Raw genomic sequence first — 15,336 nt, 5'->3', positions numbered from 1 at the left:
TATCTGATCATATACAAGAGTGGCGGCGTCGTCGTAGGATGGTAAAAACGTACATTCCCGATCAGCTATTAGCTGAATGGTTTATCAAGTCATTACTGCCTTCCATCACGGAAGATGTGGCAAAGGGGGGGGTCGTAATAGAAGAGCAAGTGATCGCTCGTGCACAATATCTGGATTTTATTTACACTCAATCCGGCACGCTCTACGACAAAATACCTGATGCCCCTAGACCGGAATCCTCGATTCCTCCTCCTCCTAAATCAAACAATGACTCTCATGCCAGCGATGGCATGATTGGCACGACAGACGCGAAATTGACAAAGGCCACATCCAAAAAGGCCCGTAAGGTTTCAGGTCAAAATGCAAAAGACGAACCTCTTGCTTCGGAAGTAAATGTTGTATCGACAGATAAAGGCAAAGAAACCAAACAACCAGGAAGCAAGAAGAAAGGAAAAGGGAAGAAGAAGAAACGGGATGAGAAATCTCCCGAAAAATCTTCTTCAAACCCTCCTGGAAATAGGAAACCCTCTACAGGATGCATGATATGCGACGAGGATCATTGGACAAGAGAATGTCCATATAAAGTTGAGCTTAAGAGATTCTTTAAAAGTTTGAAAACCTCAGCAGTGTTAACCAATCCGTTTCCGAATCCAGGAACAAATATGGTTGAAAGTGGAAATGCTTCCCCATCTCAAGTGCTAATGTTGTCGATTTCGAAACAGCAAAATGATGCTTTGATTTCGACAAGGAGCAAAGATTACGGGAATCCTCAGCTGTTGAACAACAAGGACAAATATCAACCAAGTAGTTCGACAAAAAATTCGACAGAAGTTGTACCACCCACCATCCCTGAATTGACAATAAAACCGCCAAAGGGAGTAGTACACAAGTCGACATTTAATCCTCGTGCTAGAGCAGCACAACATTATAACATAGTGGAAGATTTGGCCCAATCGCCATCCGCTATGTCGACTCTTGAAGTACTGCAAAACTGCCCATCCCAAAGGCAGACTTTGTTATCAGCCATTGGTGGGATTGATCCAAAGGATTCCAATCTTGTATCCTTTGACCACAAAGGGTACGATCCTCAGTTACCAGCTCAATTAGCTTTCCTTGTTCAAGTGAAAGCCCTCAACAAAACTGTTCACCGAACGATTATTGATGAGAGGGCATCTACATGTATCATGTCGATGAGCTGCTGGAAAACTTTAGGATCTCCAACCTTGTCACGATCTGCGACAACATTAAAAGCATTCGACGGAAGGACATATACCCCATACGGTATCCTAAATAACTTGAAAGTCGAACTAGGAGGAAAAACAGTAGAAATAGATGTTGAAGTCATCGATGGGAATCTTGATTACAACATCCTACTAGGAAGACTGTGGATATATGCCATGGCAGCTATTGTGTCGACCTATTTTAGAAAGATTGCATTTCCCTTTCAGGGGGGAATTACAATCGTCGACCAACAAAACTTCCTCCCCAATGGTTCACAAGTTACAGGAAGCATTCCCATGATCCATGGAAGCCCCCATTCGCTTCAGAATATCGGAGTAGGCCTACTAAAAGATCCTATACTAATGGGAACTTTCGCTCTTCCACCTCCAATGGATTTGGCGGAAGTAGCGTCGATAGGAACCTGCAATATGATATCTTCCGCAAAGATCTCAGAAAACGATATCCACATGGATCATGCAATGGTTTTGCCCCCGAGCCCAATAGAAATATTATAGCAATCAATGTTTCTGGCATGGGAGGAAAACCCAAATCAACGCTCATCAAGCGTTTGGATGGATAGGTCTAGAGAATATGGTACTCCTTCAGATCCTTGGTCGCAAGTGCATGACACCGACGAAGGAATTCTCCAAGCAATGGTAGTTGAAGGAGCGCCATGGAATGATTCCCACCATTGTTCTCTTCTTCCAAATTACGAATAAGATACTCAAAATGACCTATACCATTCTTTAGTAATTGATTTTCTATCAAATACTGTAAATACGGTGGATTCCGAGCGAAACTTGTCCAACATTGAAGAGAATATAGCCATAAATATCTCGACCAAAACAAATATTGTAGAGAATATTTATGTTGACAAATGTTGTTCTCCTTCAGAACTGGAAATATATAACGCTCTTTTCCGCGAATTCAGAGATGTCTTTGCCTGGTCATACAGTGAAATGCCAGGCATCGACTCGAGTATCGTTGAACACGAAATCAAGATGTATCCACATGTTAAACCGGTACGGCAACGACTGAGGGAGGTGCACCCCAAGAAAGCCGCTGCCATCAAGGCAAAAGTCGAAAAACTCCTGCATGCTGGTTTCATCTACCCGGTTCCGCTAACCGATTGGGTATCGAACATTGTCCCAGTTATGAAAAAACAGGGGACAAGTAGAGTGTGCGTCGATTATAGGGATGTATATCAAGCCTGTCCAAAAGACAACTATCCTACACCCTTCATTGACCAGATAATTGACGAATGCGCCGAATGCGAAATCTTTTCATTCATGGATGGATTTTCCGGGTATAATCAAATAAATATCCGCCCACAGGACTAGTCAAAGACTGCATTCATTTGTCCGTGGGGCACATTCGCATATCGAAAATTACCCTTTGGTTTAAAGAACGCAGGGGTGACGTTTCAGAGGGCAATGAATTATGCCTTCCATGACATCAAAAACATCGTTCAACCCTATCTTGACGACCTTCTGGCTCATTCGCGAAAGCGGACTGATCATCTGCAACATTTAAGAGCGATTTTTCTACGTTGCTGACACTACAAGATACGACTCAATCTGCACAAATGTGTATTTTGCATCAGTTCTGGTCATTTACTTGGCTTTGTAGTCTCAAAGGATGGGATTCGTCTCGACCCTTGTAAGGTCCAGGCAATCATAAATTTGCCTCCACCTTCGAATTTGCTTCAAATTCAGAAACTCCAAGGGAAAGCAAACTTTCTGAGGAGGTTCATTCCAAATTACGCCGAACTTGCTAAAGGTTATACACGTCTTTTGAAAAAGGGGGTAACCCTTAACTGGGATCAGGTCGTGCAAACTTCCTTTGATGCTTTAAAATATTCCCTAATGAAAGCATCATTAATGTATGCCCCTGATTATCAAAGAGACTTTAACCTGTATCTGGCTGCAGCAGATATGACCATCGCAATGGTTTTAGTTCAAGAAGTCGATGGAATAGAACATCCAATTTATTATTTAAGTAAGAACTTAAATGATACAGAAAGCAAATATTCTTATGTTGAAAAACTAGCGCTTTCAGCGGTTCAAGCGATACAAAGATTTTGACACTATGTCCTCTTTCGGAAAACTACCATTATGTCATATTGCAACCCCATGACTTATATATTGTCGCGACAGTTGCTGGGGGGAAATATTCAAAATGGATAGCAATCCTTCAAGAGTTTGATCTGGAATTTGTAAAATCCAAGTCAAAGAAAGCTCTAGTTTTCGGAGAATTATTATGCGATCTCCCATCGTCGTCTAACGATGAAACATCCGAAGAATCAATCATGGATGAAAGTTTGTTTCTTATATCCGCAAGCAATGAGTGGTATGGAGATATAATCATTTATCTCCAGACCCAAAAATTCAGGCCAAATGCCTCTCACTCTGAACAAAACGTATTCGATACCAAGCAAAAGACTACATGATCGTCGGTGATACACTTTACTGTCCTGGTATTGATACAGTTCTGAGGAGGTGCCTCACCCATGAGGAAGCCGAAAATGCCCTGAATGAGTTTCATTCAGGCGTGTGTGGGGGGCACCAATCTGGATATGCTACAACACAAAAAATCTTACGAGCAGGATACTTCTGGCCAACCATGTTCAAGGATTGCATATCGCAGTCAGAAGTTGCCATGCTTGTCAAATTTTTGATAGCAAAACCAGAAGACCACCCGCACCTTTACAACCAATAGTTGTTGTTGGGCCATTCGCCAAATGGGGCATCGATTTCATGACATGTAACCCCACCTCGACCGGGGGGCATGGGTATATTATAGTCGCTATGGGCTATTTTACCAAATGGGCGGAGGCGATGCCTACATTAGATAATACTGGTGAAACAGCTGCCCTTTTCTTTTTCAATCATGTAGTCGCCAGATTCGACGTACCACAGGCTATAGTCACAGATCATGGATCGCATTTTCGCAATCACATGATGGTTGAATTAGTTGCCAAACTAGGGCTATCTCACGACAGCTCTACTCCATATTATCCGCAGGCCAACGAACAAGTTGAAGCGATCAACAAGGTCCTGAAACGCATGCTGCAAAAGATGATTAGAGTTCACAAAAGAAGATGGCACCTAATCCTGTACTCAGCTTTGTGGTCTTACCGAACGTCGGTAAGGAATGCGACCGGGTTCATGCCCTTCCAACTGGTATATGGCCTGGAAGCAATCTTACCAGTCCAGTGTGAAATCTCGTCTCTCAAACTCGCAATCGATCTCCTCCCTGGAACTTCAGAAGAGGAAGCTCGTTTCTTGGAATTAATCCAATTGGATGAAACCAGTCGTGACACCACGTTGGCTAACGAAGCCCATAAGAAACGAGTCAAGGCACAGTTTGACAAAAATGTCAAACCCCGTGTCTTCTCGGAAGGTGACTTGGTCCTGCTTTACGACCAAGAATCCGATAAACTGGGAGCAGGTAAATTTAACTCTTTATGGATGGGCCCCTACATTGTTAAGCGGGTGTTAGCAAAAGGATCCTACGAGTTGATGGATTACGATGGGATTCCACTGGCGCAACCTCGTAATGGGTTGTACCTCAAGCGTTACTACGCCTAGTAGTAACCAATATGTTTTTGTTATATTTTTGTTTTCGCTAAGAGTGTTTGTTTTGGTCAAGTAATCCACCTTTTTACATTTATTGCAGATGTCAAACCTATTGGAACCATGTGTTGGATACGCCGACGGAGCAAGTCGTAGTTCGCAGAACCTATCCTCTGCAGCCTGGGCCATTTTTTATCCAAGTGGCGAGTTAGTAAGTTTCAGAGGTGTATGTATTGGTCAATCAACAAACAATATCACTAAATATAGTGCATTGATAGAACTTCTCTCTAATGCCATCACTCATGGTATACGTCGGCTAATCGTCAGGCTAGACTCACAGCTCGTAATACTACAGCTCAATGGTATATATTCCGTCTGAAACCCGGCTATTTATCGCATGTTCCTAAGGGTTAAGATTTTGGAAAGACAATTTGATCTTATTCAATACCAGCATATTTCCAGAAACTTAAACACATTAACCGACTCATTAGCAAACTATGTGTTAGATAGACATTTGCAACATTTATAAAAAGAAACACATCATCAATGTTCTACATGTGGATCACATAACTCAATCAGAATAAAACTCCGAAAATCAAAAATACATATATAGTTGTTTATGGTTTACACATAATGTTCTGTAACCAAGGCAAAAATCGGTCACACGACCCAAAACTCAAAATGCTAGGGGATGCCCTAGTCTAATGATGCTCGTGATAGCAAGTCACGGCCTGTGTGATCATGCGTAAGAGACGAGTCCATCGTCGAGGCACACCAGTAGTATGTCGCTGTAACTGCAAAGGTAGCTCGTCAATCCTCACATCCGGGATACCGAGAGTAAGGCTCTCCACCTGCTCCTGCACAGCTGTAAGAGTCTCGGCCACATCAAGGTCACGAAGAATAACCCTTCGGGTGGCCTCTCTTCCTGGGACAACAGCTGGTACTCTCACGCGAGCTACTAGACAAACAGGACCGACATCTGCATGTACACATGAGTTTGATTAGAGTCTTGATAGAAAAAAGCACAAGGACATTATAGACAAAAAAAGTAAACAGCAATATGGTCAGAGATTTTACCAATAGCACCCCACTGCTCGCCACCTGGCAGTACCAAATCTGGATCACCCCGGAAGTCCATACCGGCATATGGATACTCGGAATAGACCATATCCTGACGATCAAACCACCTGAAGAAGGTATCGGAAAACGAAATCTGAGATTGACCAGCATGCCTAGACATATGGTCAACCCATCTCTGCATGCGTGGTTCAGTAGGAGAAGGTAAGTCGAGTGCAATGTACTGCGGCTACATCAGTGGTATCTTCTCCAAGGAAAAGGCAGTCAAAATGGAACCGAACCCAAAGTTCTTCAACTTCTTGTTCTTTATCTTGGTCAACTGCTCTTTCATAACAAGAAGTACTGCATCGCACCAGTTGAACACCTTCAGTTGAAGGCATTCCAAGGCATGTTGCATATAGGATCTGTTGGCTACATGAAGAGATGCGCTACCGGCCATCCTACCAAAAGTAAATAGGATAGTCCTAAGGGACCTATCAGTGACATCACGGATGATGATCTTGCCGTCTTTACTCGGCTGAGATCCTTCCCTGCAATACTGACAGACATAATCTCTCACAGAATCGCCTCCTCGGACCGAACCTGACAAAGAGATAGGGGCACCCCGCCTCGACAAGCCAGTCAAGAAATAGATGTCTACTACGGTCAAGGGGATAGATTTGCCCCTAATCTGGAAAACCTGGTTGATAGGGTCCCAAGAGTCAAGCAAATACTTCAGCAAGTTAATCTGTTGTCTCATGCTAGAGATACGGAAGAACTTCAACAAGCCACAGTTCCGCAGCGCGTTCACTGTAACAGGATCATGTAGGGAAATCATGTCCTCTTCTTCATGTTCTCGTTCTCGCCATGTAAGGGTAATTTTGCTCCAATATCTCTGTAAAAACAAACAAGAGAGGAGATTAGATCCTGATTTTGATGAGAAACAGGGGAAAATTCCATTAAAAACTGTGCAACAACTTTCCTTTCTGCGCCCAACGCACCTGCACATGTGTTACAGGTGCGTTGAATGTCAAGTTACCTTCATGAGGACCCACATTCAGCGCAGGTTTCGATGTACCCAGGGTGCGTTGATGGCAGAACGAGCCCATCAAACCCCAGGGGCTCAGAAAAGCAGGGAACAGGGCACAAAATGCAAAAAGGAAACCATGAAATGAAAGGGCTCGGGTTTAGCTCCTACCTGGTCCAGACGGTGCTGAGAATCGTCCACAGAATCTCCCGAAATCAGCTGATGAAAATCGAGGGGGAAAACACCTCCAAAGCTCCAACAAACCAAGTTCAAATGAAATGGTAAAATGAGAGGTAAAAAACACTTTTTAATTACTTTCACGTAGTTCGGAGTAAGGTATTAGTGTTTTAATCTCATTTTCAAAGCAAATGTTTCTAACTAGTTTGATGAAGCAGTTGAAAAATACAGTACTATCTTTGGAAGGACAGAGCTATCTATGGTAAAAATCAAAATAAGACCACTTAATCGAGCAGTTTTAGCGCATAGTTCAAGCTCGTTAAAAAATAAACATAAGATCGAGCAAATGTTTCCACCCGCGTTTAAGCTCGTTAAAAAATGAACTATCCTCCGGTAAATAACCACCGTGAATGAAGCATTTTCAGCCATTAAAGCCTTGGTCGTGTTTGCACCGTCACCTCCACTTTTCATTTGGCCGATCATTCACCTCCATTTGATTGTTTACCCATTTTGAGGAACAGCTGCGAATAGTGATTTCACTAGCCATGCTTCTGACACTGTCGTGATTGGAAAATTCCAAACCTTACCTGGAATCAGCTGCTACCCGTCTTATCACTCGTTCCTCAAAAGACGAGTCTTCTTTAAGCTCTTTTCATCTAACTCGTAAAATATGAAAAGATTGCCGAGTTTTGGCCTTCCAGCTCGTTAACACGACAGGAAGTGCTATCCCTCCTCTAGATTTTAATCTTTTTGGACTTGAGGGATTATTGCACAAAAATATTGAGCGCTTATTTTGTTCGGCTCGTTAAAACTATCGAAAATTCATCCCTTCTGTATTGTTTTATAGTTTTTCGGACTTAAGGGATTAGATGACGAAAAAGGAATTCCGGAGTTATCTTTACGTACCTTTTCAGACTCCCTAAAAAGGAAAAGGACTGAGTTATCTTTGTCGTTAGGCTCGTTAAAAATATTAATAGCGACAAACTTGTCTTTAGACGAGAACGAGTTTCACTATCGCTAGGCTCGTTAAAACATAGCGATGGGTTTTCCCGAAGGGAAAATTATAGAACAAGCATATGTTATCCTCCTCAAGCTTGACAAAAATAAAGAGGTACTGGTCAGAAATGACTGGGGAAAAATTGGGAAGAAAACTCAAAGAAACTTTATTGGTAGCAAGTCGCTCTTGAACATGACACTTCCACTCCGTGCCAGAGTCGGGTTGGGTTGTTTCATTCACCGGTCACATCACCATGGTCACGCCATACCATCCACATTTGGGGTAAATGCTACCGATTCATCACATAAGTGTCGCCGACATGTTCAAGAGAAGTCATCCAGAGAAGTCACCTGTGTCCCGACTCCCATCCACTACCATACATTATACTTCACTCTTTCATGACCGCCACCCTCAACCGTATGTCACCAGATCGTTTTCACCTCCATCAAAATCATTTGCTCCGTTCCGTGTCATTGATGTGGGATTCATTAAGGCCCTCCTTTGATGGATCGCTTCTTGTCGACATCAGCTCATTATCCAAGAAGTTGATCTAGGAACACCCCTCCAGTACTTTGAAGCTTGCATGCCTCAATGGCAAGTTTCTCACTTCCGGCGACAGGTATACATCAATGACCTTCGACTGAAAGATTTTGCGTGGTGTTCGACGCCAAGTCCTTTATTCACACCACGTGAATTGTACTGCAGTACCTTGAGGGTCATTATCATTATCGGTGATTCCTCTCGCGCTTGTTAACAGTTTACATCATTGACCGGTAATCAAGCGATGTCTTTCCATGTTCGACTTCAAAACATTTCTCACATGGATCGACTTATACTTAGAGTGAAGATCGGACGAGATTGAAGACCCCGGATCTAGTTTCATCCATCCAGGCTGCGATATATATTCAGGAAAAATAAAGACATTGAAATTTACAACATTGCAGCATAGATAATCATCCTACCAAAAGGATGATGACTTCACTAGAATCATCAGTCTACCATCAGACGATTGTCTGTCCTATGTACATAAAAATGAATTTATAAAGCTGAGCATGGGAATGCCCGCCTCAGCTAAATCATGAAAACAGTATGAAAATAATGTATTGTATTGTATCTCATTACAGGTCTCCTCTCCAGCATTAGGAGAACTTCGGATCCTCCTAATAAAGCATTTCAGCCGATAAACGGCCTCATACTTTAGGGGGCAACTGTTATAGACATTTTTGTGCCTTGCAGCTATAAGCATGAAATGTCCATAAACCAAGGGATCCTAAGTCCCTAAAGATGTTGTTCCAGCTCCTAAAGAAACGAGGTCAACAAATTACAGCTTCTCCTAGAAGTTCTCCACCAGAAACTGCTCAAAACTAGTCAAAACAAGATCATTTCAAGTGCTCCACTAGCTGGCTGCATTGCAAAGCACCCAAATACACTGGCTAGGTGCATTGCAACGCACTTGAATGCACTACCAGGGTGCGTTGAGCGGGAAATGACAAGTGGCAGAGTCATTCAACGAGGTGGAGAGACAATGGAAGCTTCTAGAATCTTCTCCAATGACACTTGCCTCACTGAATTCGACCAGTGATGAGTAAGAGGCTCTCAGTCTCCAAGTGGAAGCAAGAACTGACAGAGAGAAGCCACTAATCAATTCATGAGCTGACTCATCCTCTTTTTATACATCTATATATGGATCCCTCACCAAGAGATCCAGAGGCTGGAATTTTGTACAGTGCAGAGAATTGCTGTTGGTTTTGTGATTGATATCAGAGTATTGGGTGATATGCTTTGTTGGAGGTGAAGAAGGGATTCTATGCTGGGAGGCTGATGCTAGATCAGGACTCATCGGTTGTAACTCCTCCTGGATCTTCTTGTTTTATCAATAAAACTACCTGAGTTTCTCCTACATGCTTGTATATCTGATGTGTGTTATATTTGTATGTTTAGCTTAAATCTGATCCTAAGCTTTTTATGAACATAAATCTGTGTCTTTGTTTAGTTTCTCTCTTCTGTGAACTTGCAGGAACTTGGTGACGCTGGGCAAGTGAGGGAGCAAATTGGTGGAAGCTGGCAAAGAGAAGATAGATTGGATCAAACAACTAGCGCAAGACACAGGTCGGTTCATCTTAATCATCTTCGTTTATAGTTCATAAAGAAGAATACAAGAGTAGTTTTCCTTGTTTGTTTCTGAGGTCTCTGTCACAACCCTGTGGGATAGGGTCGTTCTGAATAGACACTTTTCCCGAAAACACTAAGGTAGTGAATAGTAGTAGAAAAGATTGGGCGATTAGATTAGTCGAGGCCACCTGGGCCTAAAACACAACATGGAAGACCACTACAGGGTTCACACCCTATGAACTAGTCTATGGGAAGAAGTCTTTGCTATCAATAGAATTTGAATTCAATACACTAAGGCTGGCAGCTTAGCTGGACCTAGACCTCAGCCATGCACAAAAGGAAAGATTACTCCAGCTCAATGGATTGGATGAACAAAGATTGTAGGCCCTTCTCCACACAGAGGTAGTTCAGCTTCAGAGGAATATATGGCATGACAAAAATATCAAGGAGAAGCAATTTCAAGAGGGAGATTGGGAACTACTCTATGATTCAAGATATAAATATTTCAAAGGCAAGCTGAGGACAAGATGGCTGGGAACCTACACTGGGGAAAAATGCAATGACAATGGTTTAGTTCTCATCAGAACCATTGATGATGAAGCCATCCCCATGCTTGTCAATAGACATTGGTTGAAAGTTTAAAAGAAGCCCCTCTCCAAGCAAGAGTTCATTAAAGATTTGAATATGAAAGTGACGGTAGTGGAGCATGTCTTAGCCTCCACTTCACCCACTCACTGAAGGAAAAGAAAAAATAAGGACTCAAGTGAAAACCTCCATGAGGCGTTTGAGTCCCATCATTGGGTTCAAAACCTCTCCTGACGCGACCCAATGATGACAAAAGAAAAAGAGAATAAGATCCCTAGGTGAAAACCTCCCTTGGAGGTGCCAAGGGCAGGAATTTAGGGTGAAAACCTCCTTGAGGCGCCCTAGTTGTTTTCAAAAAAAAAAGGAAGAAAAGAAAAAAGAAAATTGAATTTTAATGTGCATTGCAGGCTTGCAGGAGGACTACGAGAGCAAGAGAAGATACAACAGAGCCCTGACAGTCACACCAGCACCTATATTATCTCCTCCACACGCTTCTCCATCATTTATGACATTTCTTTCACCCCACTGTGCTTCTTTTTCAGAAACTGTGTGTTCTACAAGAGGCTTTGTGTTTTCTACAGGAGGTTCTTGTAGGAATTACAGAGAGCCAGAAATGAATATAAGAACCAGTTTGAGGGGTAGGGAAGCTTCAAGAATAACATATAAACCCTCCTACAATCTTAAATCCTCATTTCCATCCATTCCACACTTGCATCACACCCCAATCATCATTTTTTCTTCCTGTCCAAGGAAAACATAGAAAAAAACAGTTTTTAGTAAAGAGAAAAAAAAAAACAAAAATAAGAGAGGAAGCAGTGCCTTAAATCTCACCTGCAGCCTACCTATTACCTCTCCATCTCCATTTTCATCTCTAGCATCATCCTCACAGCTCCCAGCACAGAAAGAATCTGAAGATTCAAGGGGAGAAGAAGCTACAGGAGCTCCTGTAGGAATTCCTGTAGCAGTTGATCCCATTAAAATCCAGCCACAACAGCAAAAGAAGTGCAACCATGAGGATTGAAGGAGACATCTGAAGCTTAGATCCAACCAAAGGATACCTACATAAGACAAACAGCCACACATCAGCAAGCAGACAACATGCATCAAAGGAAATACAGGCATGCAGTAGTAGAAAGAGCCAAAATACCTCACAGCACATGCATTTGAATCACAGGTAAGTGACTAACCTGCTCCTCTGTTTGCATTTGTGTAATTGAAATATATGCATGAGAAATGAGATGTTTGAGGTTGAACAAGGAAAATGTGACCACTTAACTTGGCCACCTTCATCTAGTTGACTGCACTCATCCAAAGATGTCACCCACACGTGCACACAATCAACTCAAGAGAGATGTCAAGGACAGGTAGTGGAGGGTGTGTAAACTCTGATGTAATGATGAGAGGTGATTGCAAGGAGAAACCATGATAACAAGATAGGTGGGGACCAACGGTCCAAATATGGCCAACATACACTTTTGCCAACTCACCCCATCACTGGAAATATCCAAAAAGAGTAATAGGCACTCCTCCTCGAGCACTCTCACCACCTTTTCCTTCATTCTCTCCTCGTAAACTAAGCTACAGTGGACTCCTTGTGCCCCCGCAGCCTCGAAACCATCATTCTCCATCGACCTCTCCCATCCTCCTGCTATCGGCGTTCTCTATAAGAGCACTTACAGGTTCTACAGGAGCAACTATAGGTAGTTCTACAGGAGGGGCAGTGAGTTGTTTTGAAGAAGAAAACACGGGTTTTTAGCACGATTTCTGGCCTGAGGAGGTAGGTTCCATGCATACCCACCTTGATTATCAGTATATGCAAGAAATGATATCAATTTAAGGAGGAATTAAGTCCATAGAAGAAGGAGAAATACATAAAAATTTCTGCCTGTTTTCTTAAAAAAAAAAAAAACACAGTTTTCCTCTATTTTCTTGTTTTCTTCAAAAATATTGTCTCCATCTCCACATTTGGTGTTCCAAAGGGGTATAAAAACAATGACATAAGGGTTCATTAAGAAGGAGCCTACTAATTCCACCAGGTTCCATGAACATCCCCAAGTAGTGGCCATATTCACAAGGGCAAATTGGATGAACTTTTTTGAGAAATTCTGAGGGTTTGATGAGGAAATTGCCCAAGAATTTGCCCTCTCCTTAGTCCCTCACTCAAGAACACATTCCACTGTCACTTTTAGAGGTCTTTCCATGGAGATAACCCCTGAATTTATTAGTAGGGTTACTACCCTTCCTCTTGGATTACCTTGGAGAAAATATGAAAAACCAATTGGACAGGCTGCCAAGAAAAACTTCTTCCAAAACAATGAAGCCCCTGTAGAGGATAAAAATGGCATTAGAAGGGCTAGCATACCATACTCTTGGGATGAGGTTAGTTACCAAATCATCGAATACATTTCCTGTAAAGGGAGGTACAACATAGTCTACGGTTACCATTTTAGAATCCTTCATGAACTAAGATATGGCATGGACACTCCAACACCTGACAAACTCAGCATCCCCTATTTCCTCCTGCAATCCCTCATAGACTCCAGCATTAAGGTTAAGATAGGGAATTCAGATCAGCTGGCTCACCATGGGTTAATCAAAATTTTAGTGGAAGAAGCCCTCCATACATTCACACTCCCTATAGCATGGGAAGTCTTCTGAAACATGACAGCAGAAGATGACATAAAGGCCCTCACCTATGGTATCAGTCCTTCTGACATTGAGGAGAAAGAGAAGAAAGGGGGAGAAGGTGAAGCAACTGATGACTCAACAGGACAATAAAGGGAGGAGGAAGAAACTAAGATAGAAGAGGGGAAGGGTGAAGAAACAGAACGGGAAGAAACAAAGCAAACAAAGAAAGAGAAAGAGACAAAGGGAGGAGAAAAAGAGACAACAAAGGCAAAACAAAGAGAAGGGTCCCCTGAGACTCTGGAAAGGGAGGAAGTAGCTACACTCACTACCCTGAGCACACCAATTAAGCCAAAAGAAAAGAGAAAAAGGCAGGCCTCCATGTATTTCAAGGTCGGGAAAAGCACAATGACCAAAACAGGGAAATCCTAGCCATCTTCAACAGTGCCAAGTACAATTGAAGATTCACCCTCTATCAAAGGGGAAGGATATCATTCCAAAACACCTATCACATATGATAGAGGTACTCCTAGATCTTCCACCTGGAAGGACAAAGTGAAACTACAGGACCCAAAAATAGTCCTACAGGAGGCTTAGACAGTTCTAAAGGAGACACTGTCAAAATTACAGGAGACCCAACAGCTTGAAAAGAGAATAGAAGAACATCCAAAAGGGAAGGAGGAAGATACAAAGCTACAAGAACCTGATCCCCAGCCCAGCCTTGCCTCCTATTACCATCTTCTTGAAGAAGGTAGGATAATTCCACAAACATTTGCAGTTCCACTATTCTTTGAATTAGAAAAGGAAAGAATAAGAACACATTGGTGGATGCAAATAGCCAAATCCAAGGGATTTGAGGATATTGGCCATATGGAAAATAAACTTAGAGAAATGGGTAGAGAGTTAAGTGCTGCCAGACATAGACAAGCAATTGTAAGAAGCCAACTAGAAACTAAAAATGAATTGCTAAGGAGGCAGCTAAAGGAGAAAGAAACCCAACTGGCATGCATGGCCAGCTTATCCATGGAGGCATTGCAGTGTAGAACACCAACAAAATCCTATGGCTTATATCTCAAGGACCAATGGCTACAATTTCAGATCAAGACTTTGGCACAAAGAGGCACAATGCCTTTTCAAGATTACAGGCAGTTTATGGACCTGTGTGACCAAAGCACAATAAAAGATAAGGCAAAGATGGCAGAATTTTACCTGCATAATATGGCCCTCACAGACATGAATGTGTGGGATCCCAATGCTAGGCTAGGGAACCTACAACTAATTTCCATGGCCTCATGGATGAACCATGAAGAGTCGAGGGCAAAAGAAGTTAAAAGGTTGATGATAAGAGAGCAGAATGAGCCATTAATGATCAGAGCTAAGCCATCAGATCCCATGGAACTCATCAGAACACACTAGCTGCTTGCCAATAATCCTCAAATTGCCCCTAGATATATAAGTGATCAAGCACAAGCCATTGCACTTTTTGAGGACATGGAAAGGCTACTTGGGGATGATTGTGTGCATGCATGTATGAGAAGATGGAAAACCTTACCACACAGTCTGAAGATCAAGGAATATCATTCCCCCATGAGGATGAAGGAGGCACTAAGGAGAGTGCCAATGTACAAACACTCCATGCAGAGGCTACAGGTGAACTGGATTGGCCTCAAACTAAGTCTCCCACTGCTGGTAGGCATGCTAGAAGGAAGAATAAAAGAAGAAGAGAAGAAGCAGTGGGAAGAGATAGACAGAAAGGCGGGCTTCTATGAAAAAGAAGAGGAAACAACATCAGAAGCTTGGGATGCTAGAGAGGCCACTAGGGCCATAAAAAAAGAGGATATGGACTAAGTTGCTCAAAGGATGAGCAACACCTTCAGTAGGGGGGTGATGATGAGCCCCATAAATGGGTAATTATATGGGCTCATTTTACCTCCTAACATAGTCAAATCAACCATTCTCTT

The sequence above is a fragment of the Pinus tabuliformis genome, chromosome 5_1, assembly GCF_031772625.1.
Source record: "Pinus tabuliformis cultivar Carrire ecotype Pingquan chromosome 5_1, CPIR1, whole genome shotgun sequence".
NCBI classification, from domain to species: domain Eukaryota; kingdom Viridiplantae; phylum Streptophyta; class Pinopsida; order Pinales; family Pinaceae; genus Pinus; species Pinus tabuliformis.
The sequence above is the reverse complement of the archived record's forward strand: the minus strand, read 5'-3'. Positions refer to the sequence as shown.